A 7,902-nucleotide genomic window follows, 5' to 3' on the forward strand; every position below is an offset into this window, starting at 1 on the left:
GGAAATGAGGCAGAACACAAATGCACACACATACACTGACACACGTGTGTGCACGCAGACACACTTGTGAATACAGACAGGTTGGATAAATGCACAGGCAGAAAAAAAGCAGGCATACACATATGCAAGCACCAGCAACAAACACACTCACACGTGCCAAGTCTTGAATACAGCCAAACACAAACCGTAAAAATGAGACCTACTCAGACGCTCATGGGGGAATACCAGTCTTCACTCACACACATACACACACACCACGGTGATGGCAGCACGCCATACGGGTTCATGCCTAATCTGTGTTTGGTAATGGTTGGCGTGTGCTAATTACTGTCACCGTGCACCAGGGGCCCACGCTGGCCAATCACCAACTAAACTAGCCTCTGACCAGCCAATCGCTAGCCGGTCTAGCCTCTGAACCAAAGGGGCTTCTGGGAGAGAGGGACTTTCAGAGGTGGTGAAATTGGCCTTGGAACACTAGTCTAATGTTGGAACATGGTGTGTGTGTTTGTTTGTGTGTGTGTGTGCGTGTGTGCGTGTGTGTGGGGGTGTGTGCCTAATGTGTGTGTGTGTGTGCGGGTGTGTCTGTGTAAGCGTGAAGCGGGAGAGAGATGGGGACGGAAAGAGAGACATGGTGAACGTGTATCTGTGTGTGTGTGTGTGAGTGTGTGTGTGTGCACATGTGGCACAATGAGCATGTGAGCCTGTCCGACTACATGTGTGTGTGAGCAGCGGACGACAGAGTGGAAAGGAAAACAAGGCCTGAATGTGGGCCAAGTCAACCACTCCACAGGCTCAAAGGCACCAGTAATCCAGTGTTGACATGGTAAAAGCCATGAGCTTAGTGTCAATTAGATAGAAACAATATGCTTACTCTTCTGGAGTAAGTGGATAGTACCTTTTAAGCAGAGCGAGCCAAGCAATACTACGTTAAATGAGGCTGTGAATCTGACTTTCCAGTCTAGTGTCCATCCGCTGCATCCTGTTTAAATTCTATCGCCATACATATTTCAGCTTGTTTGTACCAGTTTGAAAATCACACTCCGGTAGTGACAGCCATCAACGTAGGATTTTACCACCATTTTGTGCTGGTTACATATTCTACCCTCAGAGGCTAGATGGCCTTATTACATTTTAGTCACTCGGAATGGGTTTCTGGGCCATGACAATCTCAAACCATGCAGGCCACCATCATTCAGTGTTGGTGAAAGAGGAGAGATACAAAGGGTGAAACCATCTCTGACATTCCTGGAATGGCCCTGAAGCTACACGAGGGAGGTGGTGCATGTGTGTGTATGTATACAGTATCTGTGTATGTTTGTATAAATGGCTGCTTTGCTGATAATGCCATGGTACCAGCTGAGGCTAGAGGGTTTGAGGGGGTAGAGGATCGTGTGATTGGTTGATGCGTTACGCCATCTTAAACGATAGTGAGAGTCCATTTACAGCAGTTGCCTACTGATGTAGCCCCGGAGGGGTATGAGGCACCTGCATGTAAACAAGCCATGTATTTAAAGGTGCAGTACATGTATGCGTACAGATAATGCTACCTATTTTAAAAAGAATTTGACAGAGAGCTTTTCAAGAAACTCAAAGATGTGTTAAACAACAAGATCCTAGAGAACAAAAAATACACCAAATCAAAAATAAAATGTGGTTCTAAAAAGAGTAGTTTTAGTAATGTTATTCACACAGATGTGTTTGGGGAGAGTTTCAGAGACAGGGGGCAACTATGGATCAGTCAGTTCAGTGCTTGGTCCTGGATGGTGCAGACAGGATGTTAGCGTCAGAGGAACAAAAGGTGTGGGAGGAGCTGTGGAGAGGGTGAAGGAGGGGGAGACTAATTATGGAGGGCTTTTTGAGTGAAAGGAAGGACCTTGAATTGAATCTGCTGCTGTCTCAGAGCTTAATATGCAAATACTGGCTGCTATCAATCTACATTGAAAAACTACACACTGACTTTTGGGTAGGCTAGCAGCATGGCATTATTGATGGTGATGTTTGTTTTGTCTGTCCAATTTGGTCCAGACTGAAACATTTCTACAACTACTGGCTGGATAGTCAAAGACATTCATGTTCCCTAGAGAATCAAAACTCATTAACTTTGAAAATCCTCTGACTTTTACTCTAGCGCCAGGTCAGGCATTTCACCTGCACAAAATGCAATGGATTCGATTGACTTTGGCCATCTCGTGAAGTTGATATTTTAGATTTTTTTAGAGAAATGTTTTTCCAAATGTTGGATGAATCTCCATGCAATTTGAATTTAATATATGAATTTTATTTTATTTAATTGATATTGAATCAGACAGTGAAGGCACAGCGCTGTGCATTACATCTTTTTTTCAACCAAGAATGTTTTGCAGTGGTTAAATATTTCCACAGGGGAAAAAAGGTTGAGAACCACTGTATTAGATGGTCTGCCATGACATTTGATTAGACATTCAATTTCCCCACAAAACACTGAAATAACTTTGGTGATGCCCTGACTTGTCTGCTAGCTATATCCCCATTCGTCCAATTAGTAATTTTCTTTTATGATCAAATACCTGCAAAGCTAATGACATTCTCGTCAGATTCAATTGTTAATTGTAACTTTTTGAATTATTATATTACAATATTTTGTCCAGATTGTTCTAAGCACTAAATGTTAGCACACTAAACTAAGCTTGTGAACATACACAATGAACCTAATTAACATCAGGACGTTAGCATTGTCATTGCAAGCTTATTAGCATGCTGATGTTAGCATTTAGCTCAAAACCCAGTGCACCCACAGAGCAGCTAGCATGTCGTTAGACTATTTGTACCTATTTTCTGTGAACTGCACTCCCGCGCTTGGCAGGTCTCAGAGTCAATGCATTGTTTTCTTGAATTGAATGGTTGGAAGAGGGAAGCCAACTAATGTGGCAAACTACTTCAAAACCACTTTTCATCTTTTCCCTTCTTTCTTTTTTCCTCCATGCAGCGTGAGAAGGCCCTTTCATCTGAGAGGGAGAAAGCGAAAGAGAGACAGCCGAGAAAAAAGAAAAAGAGATAGAAAGATGGTGATGGCATCAGGATGATTAAATGTGAGCAGGTCTTAATGACTTCTCTCCTTCTGACTCCTCTTTGCTTATTATCCAACCAAACAGCCTGCCATCATCTATAGTGGCTCTACCATTGAACATCTTTCCCACAAAGAGCAGAAGAGAGTTGCACTTTGCAGAACAATAGGTAAAGGCTTGCCATGCTTGCCTTGAGAGCACAACTACAGCATTTACAAGTGTCACGGATCGAAGACCAGGGACCCAAGCACAATGGACAAAACAGAGTAAGCAAATAATAATCCTTTACTGGAGTAACAGCAGGAACAGAACAGACAGAAACAGGGACACAGACTATGGAACGCTGGAGAACTTGGTCTCAAAACACAAGACAATCTAGCAGAGGACAAGTGAGGGAACCTAAGTAGTGAGTGACTAACGAGGGAATGGGTTGCAGGTGAGATGGGCGTGAGAACCATGTGAAGGGAATGAAGGATGATCAGGTGTGAATGACCGGGTCTGAAATGACAAGAGAGTTAATAGACACACAGATATAATGAAAACAACTATTAACAGAAAGAAGGTGTGGAGCTGAACTGTTACAACAAGTGACCTTGTGAGGGGTTTTAAGCATGGTGGTAAAGATGATATGTTCCAGTCTAACAGTTAGACTGTGTTTATCTGCAATCCAAAATGTGGAGCCAATTTTCTTCCAAAAAAGCGCGGGACGACTGGGGAACATGCACACGTGGTCCCAAACCCTGGTAGCACTTTTAACTTGTAGCAATGTAACTCAGATTAATTGTTCTACCATATTAAGGCTAATAGTATCTGTTAGAAGAGTTATTTCTCCAACAGTATCTCATGAAACAAAACACACCATGTTTCAAGCAGTCATTTTTTCAAAGCCTGACTTCTAAAACAAGGTCAATTGTTCTCTCTTGAAAACTTGAGAAGCCAAAGTTCACTGTCAGTTCATTTGCTCCTTTCTATTCTGAAATTACAGGGGCTTTCAGTGAGGTCACTGCACTGTCATAATGAATAATAGATTTTAATTGATTTAACCTGGTCCTGAAGTGGGCTAAAACGCAACCCCTGTCACTTTCAGAGGGCAGCAAGAGGGGAGCATGGTCCAGCACACATCTTTAAAAGCCCCTTGACGTGAGTCCGGGATGAAATATTTACACTGTAGCGAGGAGTGACCTCCCGCTCAAAACCATGTTGTGATCTCCGATTGATTTCTGACAAGACAATTGGGGCGCACCGAAATGCAGCCGGCACTGTCCAGCTAAACCTGCAAGCTCTCACACTGACAACACACTGCAGCCAAGTGACCTTGTGGAAAGGAGATCCACCTTTACCTGTAAATCATTTTGACTGAAATTAAACAGCTGCTTCTGAGCTCTTAGTGGTTTCAAGTGTTTTGTGAGGATGAAACTATCTGGTGCAAACTATTTAGTGGTGTGATGATATCAGTCAAGTGGACATTAAAATGCTGCTTTGAGCATCCTGCCTACTACACGGGACAGATTAATTACCAGGAAAAGACGATTCCCGAATTGCCATCTTTTCAAGAATTAATGCTAAGCAGGGCTAATTACTAATATCAATAAACTAATGCACTTCTTGAATGGTTGTTACATTGTGTTATCACTCAGCAAACTTTGACCCATTGACTTGCTGCAGATATTCTCCATCAATAGATGTAAATTATATATTCAATATTTTTGCTCTATCAAAGTCTGTTTCCTGCTGATCCAACAGGCAGTATTGCAATTATGCAGATTTATTCATAACATTAGCATGATAAATTGGGAACAAAATGAAGCAGCTACATTTGAATTATTAAGATTATGAAAAATTATAATGAATGCTTTGCTCTTGATGTGACTTGTTTTCCTGATAAACAAAGGCCTCTAATTACCACAGAAACATCTGGGGACTTTGGTAACCTTCATTAATCTAACCCAATCCTGCCATTCATCTCCCTGCAGAGCTTCACATTAGAAAGGATAAGTGCACCAGTGACACTGCATATAAATGCGTACCAGTTATCAGACACATTCTCTCCGGTTACTTTCTGGCATCGTCCCACACCTCAGGGATATTGCCCAATAAATGCCTTCTGCTGGTGCCGCATCCTCCGATCTCATTGTCTCTGAGTGTTAATTGCGAGATAGTAAACACTGATTACAAGTCAATTAGTGGCTGCTTAAAACAAACTGCTGCAGTTTCACTTTCCGAAAAACAGGTGATGTAACTCTGCAGACAAAGTTGGACATCTTTGCGGATTTCTATGCGGATTCCCAAAGGCAAGAGCACTTTGAGTTCATCTCAGACACGATAATACACGTCACATTCAACCTGGCCTTACACCACTTTTTTCCCCCACTTCACATTCATCGAGGTCCTCCAAAAATATGGGTTCTCCGGCTCAGATCCAACACATCAATCCATCATATTTTGCAGATGGTCTCTGTGTCTGAGTGTTTGTGTTCCTAAAAGTCACAATGAGTGTTTGTGCTTGTGTTTGTTTGTGTGTGTTGGTCCTGTGTGTGTGCATGTGTGTTCATGCCAGGGGTAGCGGTGTGTGGACAACCCCATTCAACTGGGGCCTCAGGCTGACAGCAAACCTGGCTCAGACCGAAGAAGAGAGCTGGGATATGAGACTGGATCAGACTGGGAGTGATGGAGGGCCGTGATCCGGTGTGTGGGGTGTGTGTGTGTGTGTGTGTGTGTGTGTGTGTGTGTGTGTGTGTGTGTGTGTGTGTGTGTGTGTGTGTGTGTGTGTGTATAAAGGAGGTGATGGAGGATTTAGGATAGGTAGTGGAAAAGGAAAAAAGAGGGGTTGCTGTCAGAGTCCTTTTAGAGTTTCAGCAATCATTTGTTTAGTCGGTGTGTTGTGCTCTATTGTGCGTTGTGTTTGTGCATGAAAGCAGTTCATGTGTGTATGTATGCACTTGTGTGTGTGTGTGTGTGTGCTGATCCCTCTCTGACCTGCAGGATGAGTAGGGGGGAGACTCCTGCTGATTAATGGGCCTGTCGGCTCTCCCACGGTGGCACGTTTCCAAACTAAATTTGGCCACTGCTGGCTAGTGGGGTCAGGTGCAGGCAATGGAGACATTAGTGAGGGTCTGGATCACAGCAGCATCTCCTGAACACTGCTGGTCCTCAGCATGAGAAGCTGGAATAGGCTACAGCAGGTAATCTCACTGAATTGTTAAAGGTACTGTTTAAAATAATGGACTATCATCTTTAAAGGGCATTTCACTTATAATAATACTAAATAATGTCCAAGAAACATTCAGAGAATATGTGTTTTAAACTCTACAGCAATGTCTTTTGATATGTGATCTCACATAATTCCACATTGATGTTTGGTCAGGGGTTGTCAGTGGTCCTGAAATGCATAGCTCAACACTTTGAGAATTACACTTATTTGCTTTCTTTCTGAAAGATGAGACGGTTGAGATCACTGAAATGTCTGTACACCAAATGTGAAACTACTTTCAGCAGCCAGTGAGCTTAAAGACTGGAAACATGGGGACACAGCCTGGCTCTGTCCAAAGGTTGAAAATAATCCACCCACCAGTACCTCAAATAACTAATACTAATTAAAATAGTATCAGTTCATGTCTTGTTTGTTTGTTGTTGAAGTTTTGTGCTGGAACGATTTCTTGCCTGGTAAAGTGACCAGAAATCTACCACAATCTAATCAAATGAATGATTGAGCTTCATGCTACACTACACTAACCTGCTGATGGGTCTAACTTTATATTTATCATACAGACATTAGAGTGGTATTGATGTTCTCATCCAACACTCTGGAAGAAAACCAAAGTGTATTCCCTGAAATGTTGAATTCATCCAAAAGGTTAAAGGAAAAGTCCTTTATGGCAGTTCAAATTCCAATAAGATAATCATGTATTAACCAAGGAAACTATGCAAAGATCTGATCAGGTCATCACAGCTAAATTGGGCCATTTTAGAATTTCATTGAGCTTTCTGAGTATAGTTCTTGAGTAGCACAGTCTTATGACCATGTCATTGCTTCCTGAGCTCACAGCTTCATCATGACACAGGGGTGTGTGAGCCTCAGAGCACTACCCATTATGTATTCGCTACCAGGTAACAAGTGCAACTTGACCAATTACAGACACAATGACAAGCTACTTTTTTCTCTGTGTTTTTGCCAACGCTGTCATGGCGACCTCTACAACGGACGGCCGTCAAAACTGGTTGGCAGGTCACCCGAGGTGGGCAATGTGAGTACATAATTACAGCTTAGGAACATTTGCCCTTTGCAAATTGTATGAAATGCATAGTGGCTAATTGGGCCACTCTGGCATTTGTGGAGTTCACCAGGTCATCTTTTATGTGACGGTCATTATCACTAAAGGGACAAGAGTGATAGGCCCACTCAGCTCCCACTGGTTCCTTTGCTGTATCCATAGAAATAACTGGGACTCGGTCAAATTGAGGAAGACATTACAGTCACTGGTACAGGTCATATAATACAAGATGGTTGTTTTAATTGACGTAAAATGTCACTATTTTAATCGAAAAAAACAATTTCTGTTCAGGTTTGAACCAAGGGGTTGGAATTCAAAACATCATCACAACAGCAAGATCATTTTCAACTGAGAATATTGTTTTAGTAGTTACATTGTGTTCTTCCTTTACAAATAAAGTGAGTTTTCCCTCAGAAGGAGGAAAGAGCCCGTAACAGACTGAGAGATGACCTGGCATGTGAAATGATAGAAAGAAGAACAAAAAAAGTAGATAACCATGTGCACTTGATGAGCATACTTTTTTTCCTTTCATCTACTTTGAGTGCTCATTAACAGAGAACCTTGGGTATTGAAAGGGGCAATAACAA

This window comes from Cyclopterus lumpus, chromosome 1 (genome assembly GCF_009769545.1).
Source record: "Cyclopterus lumpus isolate fCycLum1 chromosome 1, fCycLum1.pri, whole genome shotgun sequence".
Classification (NCBI taxonomy): domain Eukaryota; kingdom Metazoa; phylum Chordata; class Actinopteri; order Perciformes; family Cyclopteridae; genus Cyclopterus; species Cyclopterus lumpus.